The sequence below is a fragment of the Tachypleus tridentatus genome, chromosome 13 (genome assembly GCF_004210375.1).
Source record: "Tachypleus tridentatus isolate NWPU-2018 chromosome 13, ASM421037v1, whole genome shotgun sequence".
Taxonomy (NCBI): Eukaryota; Metazoa; Arthropoda; class Merostomata; order Xiphosura; family Limulidae; genus Tachypleus; species Tachypleus tridentatus.
The window spans coordinates 136,600,797-136,612,942 of NC_134837.1; the positions used below are offsets into that span (position 1 = coordinate 136,600,797).

General features: G+C 32.8%; 1 long non-coding RNA gene across 1 annotated transcript in view; it reads left to right on the forward strand.

Annotated features, from left to right (window-relative positions):
- Nucleotides 1–1,108: 1,108 nt before the first annotated feature.
- The window catches only part of LOC143239459 (uncharacterized), a 58,783-nt gene continuing 47,745 nt past the window's right edge, over nt 1,109–12,146 (forward strand). Inside the window, exon 1 of the long non-coding RNA XR_013021190.1 lies at nt 1,109–1,422. This is a non-coding gene — a long non-coding RNA (uncharacterized LOC143239459). The remainder of the gene's footprint in view (nt 1,423–12,146) is intronic.

The following is a 12,146-nucleotide window of genomic DNA, read 5'->3' on the forward strand; positions in this document are numbered from 1 at the left end:
TAATTCCCCGACACTTTTATTACAGACGTTTCCAGTGCTGCGATAAAGACCCTGTAACGAGAGTGCACTAATTCCCTGATGCCATCTCTTCATATTTCTCAAAGTTTACCATTCAATGTAACGGTATGTGCTGAGCTTTCAACCAACGGTAAGTGCACAACACAGTGATTCATGAGACTCATCATATAAACGGAAGTGAAATCAAACTCTTATAAGGAACGACAAACAGAACTTAGTTCTACAACAAAGCACCACAACAGCTTCCGTTAGAGTCGGGCGGGGGTGGTCATGGTGGTGTGGGTTCAAACCAAAGTCCACCATGGAAGGACTGAATGAAAAGATACAAATTTCAATTGGGTATTTGTATAATTGTGTATTGAGTACCATTACGTCACATAGATATGCTCTTTTCCTTTGTGTTACTGGAAACACTTTCACCTAAGCATTTAAACATGAAGCAGTGCTTAAATAGGCTTCAGTATTTGCAGTTATAACACTACAAAGCAGCTCTTAGACAGGCTTCAATATTTGTATATATCTCACAATAAAGCAGTATTTAAACAGAATTAACACTCCTACGAAAAGTGGGGCCTAATAGGCTCCAGAGCAACTTGAAAGGTTATTAATATTAGGCTAATAAATTTGTATTTAAATGAAATTTCCATTTCATTTGAAAGGTTATTAATATTAGGCTAATAAATTTGTATTTAAATGAAATTATTAGCCTAATATTAATAACCTTTCAAGTTGCTCTGGGGCCTATTAGGCCCCACTTTTCGTAGGAGTGTTAAACATCTAGAAAAAAATCAATTTACATAACGATATAGTTTGGATACTACCAGCCTATTATCCACAGCAAAACCTAAACCAATCATTTAACCTACTGAGTACATTACCAAATCCATTAGCTTAGATACAGTATTCGACATTTATTAATATGTCTCGTAACTGTTAAAACTAAGTAACATAACATAATTATTTGTTACTATGTGCGTAGGCAGGAATACTTTAGGATAAAACAAAATGAATAATGAACTGAATCGTGTATATATATATATATATTTGTGTGCGTGTGTGATATTTATTTTTAGACTAGAATAGACAGCATGGTTCAGAAGCAAGAACTACACAATGTACACGTGCTACTATATTACGTCATTTATCATTTGAGGACATTGGTTTATATGTTTACAAAGAGCCTTTCTCAATGTCTGTAGAAGCTAGTTTCGCTTGTGAAACGCCGCGTTTTACATAGGCTCTCTGAAGAACAGCAAGACTGTTGGGAAATTTTTTTGGGTCATGGGATGTCATTAATTTTGATATCTTATGCCAATTATTCAAGGATTTTATTTTTATTTTTATTTTCTTTCTAAAAGGGGAACGAACTGGAGTTTGAAACTGATGAATGCCTCACATCTAGAGGTGAGAGAATTTTTGTTGGTAAAATATCGAATACCGAAATATGTATATGTATATATATATATATATATATATATATTCTTTTTTTTTTATGTAGGAGGAGGTATGTTGCGATTGAGTTTCTGGACAGCTACAATACTATGAAGTAAAATGATATTCTTGTCAAATTGCGGTGTATTAACTATCAGAAATTTGTCTACTGCACAAACCTAACCTTTCCAGATCTTCCTCTTGTTGTTATTTGCCTGGTCTGCGATAAGTAAGATACTATTAATTTGAAATTGTAGCCGAAATCAAGCATATGCCATCCGTCCAACAGTATCAAAAGAAATTAGAACAGTTCTAGCAAGAAACATCAGCCAGTCCTTGACCAGTTAAACTAAATTAACCTACTATAAATCCTACATATGAAGATAAGCCTAGTTGATAGATTGTAAACAAACTGTGAATAAGAGAGATTTGGCTTTAATGTCTCTGCCGCCTTCTGCAAATTAACTCTGATGCAGTAGATAAACCACTAATTAGACTCTTTACATCTGCCAAATTAGTGGATAAAATAAAATGAGACATTCCATTCCAGTTTGTCGATAAATGTTTCAGCGACATCTCTGGATCTTGTTGTCCAAATTACACAAATCTGTTTGATGACCCCGGTTGTAAATAGTATAGTTAATGTTCAAGTAGGAAATTCACTGACTACAAGAAAAAAGAAAATAAAAGAAAAAATTATGTGATCTATGCATTACTATCTGTAGTTACTGTGTAATTAAAGATGTTTTGTAAATGTTAATTTTGAAGTTAATCTTTCAGTGTGTGATTATAAAGATTGCTACTGTCCGCGTTACCATTAAGTCCATATTTGGAGTGCGCATGCTCAGTTTATTTCTTTGTATTTTGGACAGTTATGTATGTCTGCGGACTTATACCGCTAGAAACCGGGTTTCGATACTCGTGGTGGGCAGAATACAGATAACCCATTGCTTAACTTTGTGCTTAATTCCAAGCAAACAAATCTATTACGAACTGCTTTGGCTACTTTTCTTCTGGTCAGAGAAAATAAATGGATTTCACTGTTTTTCTTATAATAAACTTAGTGGTCCAAAATTGCGGAGCACGTTTTTATTTTTTAATGGTAATAGAACGCAAACATTACTCCCTCATATCTACAAACTGGCAAATGGGCCACCCTCGGCCCACACATACTCAAATACTGAACGGTGCCCTAATGTTACTGGTTTAAAGAAGGTAAGTATTTATATAAAAAAAAGTATAGTCTTCACCGTACGGGATTCTAAACAAACAGGGCTGTACAAAGACAAGGTGGCGCTGTTGAGCACCACCATCTGAGACTACTTGTGGACATTCTTTCTCAGACGTAGAGTAAACAATTCTCTGTCGGTGGTCGATATGAGCACAAAAACCTTTCTAATCTGGTCTTAGATTAAAAACAAAACGGACGAGCCCTCTTGTCCATTCACAGGTTCTACAAAAGACAGTCTTTTGTGTAAGGTCAATCATACTTCTATATAGACACGTGCTGCTGCTACTTCTAGTAAGAAGTTCTTGTAATACTTGTACACTTTACAGAAACAGAGGTTACTACACACCACTTTAGAATAAGTACACGTATATCTGCGTTACTGTATACTCATAATTCATTTCTGTTAGTGTGTGCATTACTACCTACACTTAAGTCATTTCAGATAGTATGTGTCAATATATTAACTTTTTCCCTTCAGTGATGTCTGTTAGTAGACGGGAATATACTGATTTCTTCATTTCAGTCCTGTTTGTTAGTGCATGTGAATATATTAACTTTTGCAATTTAGTCGTGTCCGTTAGTGTGTGTAAATGTGTTGACCTCTACATTTCATTAATCTTTGTTAGTATAGGTGAATATATTATCTTCTATACTTCAGTCGTATCTGAGAGTATATGTGAGTATTGCGACTTCTGCACTTCAATCGTGTCTGTCAGTGTGTGTGAATACAGTAACTTCTGCACCTCAGACTTCTTTCTTTCTATGTGTGACAATATTAATTTTCACAATTCAATAGTATCAGAAAATGTATGTGATCATATCAATTTTTGCACTTCACTAGTGTCAGTAAGTATATGTGACCATGTTCATTTTCACACTTCAGTGCTGTCAAGAAGTGAAAGTGAATATATCAATTTTTACACTTCACTACTGTCAGTAAGTTAAATTGAATATATCAAATTTCACACTACAGTACTGTCACTAACTGTATGTGAATATATCAATTTTCAATCTTCATGAGTGTCAGTAAATGCATGTGACTTAGTTTTCACACTTCATTAGTGTCAGTAAACGTATCTGAAAAAATCAATTTTCACATTTCAGTACTACCAGTAAGTGTATGTGAATATATCAATTTCCACACTTCATTACTGTCACTACCAGTATGTGGATATGTCAATCTTTACACATCATTAGTGTCAGTAAGGGTGTGTGAATAAATCAATTTTCACACTTCAGTACTGTCAGTAAGTGTATGCGAATATATCAATTTTCATACTTCAGTACTATCAGGAAATGTATGTCAAAATGTTCATTTTCACACTTCAGTACTGTCAAAAAGTGAAAGTGAATACATCAATTTTTACACTTCGCTACTGTCAGTAAGTTAAATTGAATATATAAAATTTCACATTATAGTACTGTCACTAACTGAATGTGAATACATCAATTTTAACACATAATGTCAGTAAGTGTATTGAATATATCAGTTTTCACACTTCGGTACTGTCAGTAAGTATACGCAAATATAAATAAATTTTCAAACTTTATTAGTATCAGTAACTGTATACGATTATATCAATTTTCACACTTCAGTACTGTCAGTAATTGTATTTGAATATTTCCGTTTTCACACATCATTAGTGTCAGTAAGTATATGCGAATATATCAATTTTCACATTTCACTAGTGTCAGTAACTGTATGTGAATATATCAGTTATCAAATTTCAGTAGTATCATATATTTAAAAACAGCTGGTATGGGTAGAGAAGGCACTAACAGAAGATCGAATAACGTTCCGACCTTCTTCGGTCATCGTCAAGTTCACAAAGAATAAAAGGTTACTGACCGGTAGCTGACCACACGTTTGAAGGTGGTTGTGTAATTGAGTGTAGGAATGTAGGAATGTTGGATATATTTATTAATATAGGTATAAAGGTGTTTCTTTGTATTGGTTTATTTTGGACTTGAGTTGTTGTATAAGTAGGGCTTCTTTAGTGATGTCGAGAAAACCCACTTGTAGAGAAATATATATGCAAAAACGGCTCGTTTGGGTTGAGAAAATATTTTACGTAGAAGAACGAACAACGTTTCGACAACGTGTTGGTGTGGTGTTTATCAGTGTAGTTTTTACATAGTATAGACCTTAGTTTTGTGCCTGGTTTTTGAATAAATTTGGTATTAACTGGAATGACATATTTTAGTACTAGTTTTTACCAAATGTTGGTTATTTATCTGCTGATGTCAGGAATATATGGTATGCAGCAGTATATGGTTTCGTGATTTTTTGATTCGTGAGATATAGTTACTTTTGTTGGTTGATTTTGCTTTATGTCTAGGTGTGTGCGTGTAATGTTTTCTACGGTTTGTGGAGGAAACTTATTGATGTTGATGAAGTATTGTTTTATTGTGTCTAATTCATCGTTAATTTTATCTGGTGAGCATAGTTTTATGGCTGTGTTTATTTGGTTTCTTAGTATATTGAGTTTTTGTTTTGTTTCATGTGCTGAGTCCCAAGGAATGTATAGTCCAGTATGGGTGATTTTTCGGTGGATTTCTGTTTTGAATTGTGTGTCGGTTCTTATAATTTTGAGGTTAAGAAATGATGTTTGATTGCTTTCTTCCTGTTTACATGTGAAGTTAATGTTGGGATGTATAGAGTTAATGTGATTGAAAAAATTAAGTGTGTGTTTTGTAGATCTAAATCCCGCAACCGTATCATCTACATATCTGTACCTAGTATAGTGGTGGATGTAATGCTGTGTTAATTGCTTGTGTTTCAACTTGCATCATAAAAATATTGGCTAAAACTGGTGATACTGGATTGCCCATGCTTAGGCCATTTGTTTGTATATAGTTTTGGTTGTTGAATATGAAGTTTGTCTTCATCGTGGTGAATTCTATGAGGGTTGCTAATTGGTTGCTGGGAATGTCTATTCATGGGTTAGGATCTCGGATAAAGAGCTCTAAGGCTATCTTGCAGGCTTCAGTGGTTGGAACTTATTAATTTTTACATTTCAGTATTGCTAGTAAGTGTGTGTGAATATATCATTTTCACACTTCACTGCTGTCATTAACCGTATGTTAATATATCAATTGTCACACATCATTAGTGTCAGTAAGTATATGTGAATCTATCAATTTTCAATCTTCGTGACTATTAGTAAGTGTATGAGAATATATCTATTTCCACATCAGTAATGTAAGTAGATGTGAAGATATCAATTTTCACACTTCAGTAGTAGGAGAATGTTAATATGTTTATTTTCATACTTCAGTGCTGTCAGAAAGTGAAAGTGTATAATCTATTTTTACACTTCAGTACTCTCAATAAGTTAAATTGAATATACAAATTTTCGCACTACAGTACTGTCACTAACTGTATGTAAATATATCAATGTTCACGCTTCAGTACTGTCAGTAAGTCTATATTATGATATCTATTTTCACACCTCAGTAGTATCAGTAAGCGTATGTCTATATATCATATTTCACACTTAAATACTGGCAGTAATATATGTGAAAATATAAACTTTCACACTACTGTACTGTCAATAAGTGTGTGTGAATATATCAATTTTCATGCTTAAGTACTGTCAATAAGTGTATGGGAATTTATCAATTTTGAAACTTCAGTAGTGTCACTAAGCGTATGTGAATATATTCATTTCGACATTTTAGTATTGTTACTAAGTGAAAGTGAATATATTAATTATCACACTTCATTAGTGTCAGTAAGTATATGTAAATAAACCAATTTTCTCTCTTCAGTAGTGTCACTAAGAGTATGTGAATATATCAATTTTCACACTCCAGTAGTGTCAATAATTAAAATGAATATATCACTTTTTTTACTTCATTAGTGTAAGTGTATGTGAATATATCAATTTTCAGATTTCAGTAGTGTTACTAAGAGTATGTAAATATGTCAATTTTCACATTTCAATAATTTCAATAAGTGTGTGTTAATATATCAGTTTTCGCATTTCAGTAGTGTCAGTTACTGCATTTAAATATATCAATTTTAGCAGTGCATAAGTGTCAGTACGTGTACGGCAATATATCAATTCTCACATTTTATTAATTTCAGTAAGTGTATGGGAATTTACCAATTTTGAAACTTCAGTTATGACAGTAAGTGCACCTGAATATATTGATTTTAAACTTCAGCACTGTAAGTAAGTGTATGTCGATATATCAATTTTAACATTTGTCACTAATTATATGGGAATATATCAATTTTCACACTTCGCTACTCTTAGTAAGTATATGTGAATAAATCAGTTTTCATAATTAGTACTGTAAGTAGGTGTATGTAAATAAATTATTTTTGAAACTGCATTAATGTCAGTAAGCGTATGTGAAAATATCAATTTTCACACTTCAGTAGTGTTTGTAAGTGTGTGTGAATATATCAGTTTTCACACTTGAGCACCGTCAATAAGTGTACTTGAATATATCAATTTTCACACTTCAGTTGTGTCAGTAAATGTGTGGGAATATATCAATTTTAAAACTTAAGTGGTCTTAGTAAGTGCACGTGAATATATCTGTTTTCACACTTCAGCACTGTCAGTAAGCGTATGTGAATATATCAATTTTCAATCTTCATGAGTGTCAGTTTAGTCCTGTCAATAAATGTATGGGAATAAATCAATGTTCACACTTCAGTAGTGTCTGTAAATGTATGTGAATATATCAGTGTTCACACTTCATCACTGTGAGTAACCGTACAAAAATATATCAATTTTCACACGTCAGTTGTGTCAGTAAGTTTATGTGAATATATCAATTTTTACACTTCACTACTCTCAATAAGAGTAGGAGAATTTACCAATTTTCAAACTTCAGTTGTTTCACTAAGAATATGTGAATATCTTCATTTTCATACTTCTTTACTCTCAGTGGGCGTTTACAAATATATCAATTTTCACATTTCAGTTGTGTCAATTAATTTAGGTGAATATGTCAATTTTCACACTTTACTATTGTCAGTAAAAGTATGCGAATATTCAGAATGTCACATTTTAGTACCGCCAATAAGTGTACGAATGTAATCGTATGTGAATATATCATTTTTACACTTAGATACTGTCAGTAAGTCTATGTGACTATATCAATTTTCACACTTCAGTACTGTTTGTACGAGCATGGAAACATCTCAATGTTCAATCTTCAGTACTGTCAGTAAGTGCAAGTGAATATATATCAATTTTCACAATTCAATACTGTCACTAAGCGTATGGGAGTATATCAAATTTCAGAGGTCAGTACTGTCACAGTGTATAGGAATATATGAATTTTTACATTTATTTGGTGTCTATAAGTGTATACGATTATATGAATCTTCACACTTCTTTATTGTCAGTAAATGTTTGAAATATATCAATTTTTACATTTCAGTAGTGTCAGTAAGTGTATGTAAATATATCAATTTTCACACTTCGTTAGTGTCTATAAGTGTATACGAATATATCAATTTTCACTCTTCATTAGTTTCAGTAAGTGTATATCAATATATCAATTTTCACACTTCATTACTATGAACAAAAGTACGCGAAGATATCAATTTTCAAACTTAGTGTTAGTAATCGTATGTGAATATATCCGTTTTCACAGTTCAGTAGTTTTAATAAGTGTATTTGAATATATTAATTTTGACACTTTAATACTTTCAGTAAGTGTGTGGGAATATATCAGTTTTCACATTTCATTATTCTCAGTAAGTATATGCGAATATATCAAATTTCACAACTCATTAATGTCAGTAAGTGTATGCGGATATATCAGTATTCACACTTCAGTACTGTTAGTAAGCGTATACAAATATATAAATTTTGAAATTCAGTGATGTCAGTAATTGTAGGCGAATATATCAATTTTCATACTCCAGTACTATTAGTAAGGGTATGGGAATATATTAATTTTCACACTGTATTAGTGTGAGTAAGCGTTCTAGAATGTATCAATTTGCATACTTTATCAATGTCAATAAGTGTATGCGAATATATAATTTTCATTCTTAAGTAATGTCAGTAAGTGTATGAAGATATACCAATTTGCACACTTGAATACTGTCAGTAAGTGTATGTGAATATATCAGTTTTGAAATTCAGTGGTGTCAGTAATCGTAGGCGAATATATCAATTTTCACACTTCAGTAGTTTCAATAAGTGTATTTTGAATATATAAATTTTTGACACTTTGGTACTGTCAGTAAGTGTATGGGAATATATCAATTTTTCACACTTCATTATTGTTAGGAAGTGTATGCGAATATATTAATTTCCACACTTCATTAGTGTCAGTAACTGTATGCAAATATATCAAGTTTTACATTTCATTAGTGTCAGTAACTGTATGCGAATGTATCAATTTTCTCACTTTAGTGATGTCAGTAAGTGAAAGTGAATTAATTAGTTTTCACACATCAATACTGTAAGTGCATGTGAGTATATCAATTTTCAAACTTCATTAATGTCAGTAAGTCTGTGCGAATATATAAATGTTGACATTTGATTAATGTCAGTAAGTGTTTTGTATATATCAATGTTTCACACTTCATTATTGTCCGTTAGTGTATGTGAGTATATCAATTTTCACATTTATTGCTGTCAGTAGGTGCATGTGAATATATCAGTTTTCAAATTTCAGTGGCGTCTGTTAGTGTGATTAAATGTAGCATGTTCTGTACTTCAGATTTGTGTGTTTGTATGTATGAATAAATTAACTTCATTTCATCGTGCCTATTAGTTTGTGTGAATGTATCACTTCTGTACTTCCGTCGTATCTTTTAGTATGTGTCATTATATAATTATCTGGTCTTCAGTCGTGTCTATTAATAGGTGTGAATCTATTAATTTCTTCACTTCATTCGTGTCTGTTAGTGTGTGTGTGAAAATATTAACTTCACTTCAGCCGTGTCTGTCAAAATATAATCATTTGCTCTTCACTGATGTATGATTGTATTAATTTCGTCACGTCAGTCGTGTCTGTTAGTGTATCTAAATATATCAACTTTCTTACTTCGGTGGTGTCTCATAGTTTCTCCACTTCTGTCATGTGTGTAAGAGTATGTAAATATATTAACTTCTCCTCTTCAGTCGTGTCTTCTATTATGTGTGAATATATTAACATCTGCACCTGATTCGTGTCTGTTAGTATTGTGAATATATTAACATCTGCACTTCAGTCGTGTTTGTTAGTGTGTGTGAATGTGTTTCCCCAACTTTTCGTTCATATTTGTTACTACATGTGAGAATACTACACTCGTGTCTCTTGCTCTTGGTGTATGCGATTATGTTATCTTCTCACGTTCAATCGTATCTGTTAGTATATATGAATGTATTACCTTCTCTTTAGTTCAAACGATGGTAAAATGTATTACTCTCCAGAACGTCCTCTTCCAAACAGTCACTCATATTCGTTTCAACATAATGATAAAGTGAGACCCAAAGAAACAAATCACTGTTGATGAGTTAATCAAATACGTTATTGTAAAGTTAAAACACAAACTGGTCGATATGATACAGAAGGTCCTGTTCAAATGTGTTATGAACGTCACAGGTGTTTGTATTTTATGGTGCAAGTCGGAAAAAAACTGTAGAAAGTTTGATTATGTTAGATAATCTAAATTCTTGTTAGGAAAGTCGAAGCTAAAATAAGTTCTAAAAGGTGAGTCCAGGCTACTTCAGAATAGGATGGTAACTCGAATGTAGAATCGTCTGTAAAGTTTTCCCGTCGATATCTATTAAGAACAAGATGTAATAGATAAGGAAGAAGAGAGATAATATAGGCGAGCTTGAACTGTTGAAATAACCGTTATATTCTCTTTGGTATAGGTATTTATACTCGATAAACATCTTTAAGCCAATGCTGGCCCTTCTAACACAGCTGAACCTTTGTGTTAAACCAACATGCTAGCATAGAACAGGAATATAGGTTTAACGCCATTGTTGGGAGTAGCAAGGACAGAGTGGTCTGACACTATTGTTCGGACAACTTTTAAGTAATTCAATGAAGTAAATAATATTGTTGAACATTGTCGGCGCGCCAAAAGGGGTTTTGAGAGCGAACGTTAACTGACACCCAAGGTTACGTAACACGTATTGAAACATCAAAATCCACTTGGTTCCATACTTCGTTGCTTATTTAAGAAAACGGATTGTTAATTTGATCATTTAGCGTAAAACTACGTTTGGTCTGGTATCAACGCAATACGGGATTTCAGCGTGCGTCAACAATAGAGGTATTTTGAAATCCCGCCCACTAGAGGTGATTGTTATCTTTATTGTGAAACTCCTCTCACGTAGCCAAGTTCAAATACAAAGACCATAAATGTTTCAATATTCACGCAATGGAATACCCAGACTTTTTATTTCAAATGTTTAACGATTGTCGATTTCTCATAGAAGTTTAAGATACTTGTACAGAACCGCGCGATACTTACTGTCTTATATAAACTGTTTGATGAGCTGTAACTGTCTTACTCTGTGGTTAGAGTTGTTTGACAAACTGTGACAGTAACTGTCTTGTATATGAGCTGTTTGATGAACCATGACAGTAAAATTATTATTCCGCGGTATGAGTTTACATCGTCATCTCGAAAGCTGAACACGTCTCTGTTCTGTTCTAGTTGTCCACTGTCGTCTGGTCGTATATACTCACTAAGATAAATATCTTTATAGTTAATAGCAACTTCTAAGAATTCCGGTGCTTTGGTGTTCTGGCACTCCCAACAGCCTCGATTATTAAACCAAATGTTTTCGAACACGTGCATAGAGATCAGAAACTGCGTGTATTTTTAAAGTGATTCTTTCAATAGCCCTATTTCATTTTACATCCTTCGTTACGACACACACACACACAACCAGGTGTATTGTTCAAAAACCAAAGTTTAAACCATGCAACATTCAACCGTCACTAAGTTTTATGATCAAGAGTTAACCAAATCCGATTACTCTTTTGAATGACTGTGTGATTACTTTCTCGTTATGTCAGATCAATTATCAGTTGATGAATGCACTTTATGTTGAAGCTCATCTTACATCTCTGGTTAAGCCTTTTTTGTTTTTCCAGACGATCATAACATCGCGTCCTGCAAGATTCCATGTGATTTTTTTTTTCTATACATCTTACAATTTGGTTAAATGTTCGGACTTATTTGTCACACGTAAAGACTGTCCTTGGAAACAAGAAATAATATGTTAAAATTTATCTACTATCAATTATCTTAATTTTCCAGACAAATCAGTCGCAGGAGTTTTTTGAATGTGACTAAATTATTCTGTAATAAAACTTCCAAGCTTCTGGGTTAGTAGTTATCCAACAAGGGTTTGATTTATAACAACTACCTATGAGAACTTGAATCAGTAAAAAGTATACAACAAAGATTTAAGCTATAACTACTGTTTAATTATCACTTTTGTATCATTATTATGTAAAACGTTTATGTTATTATTGTTGT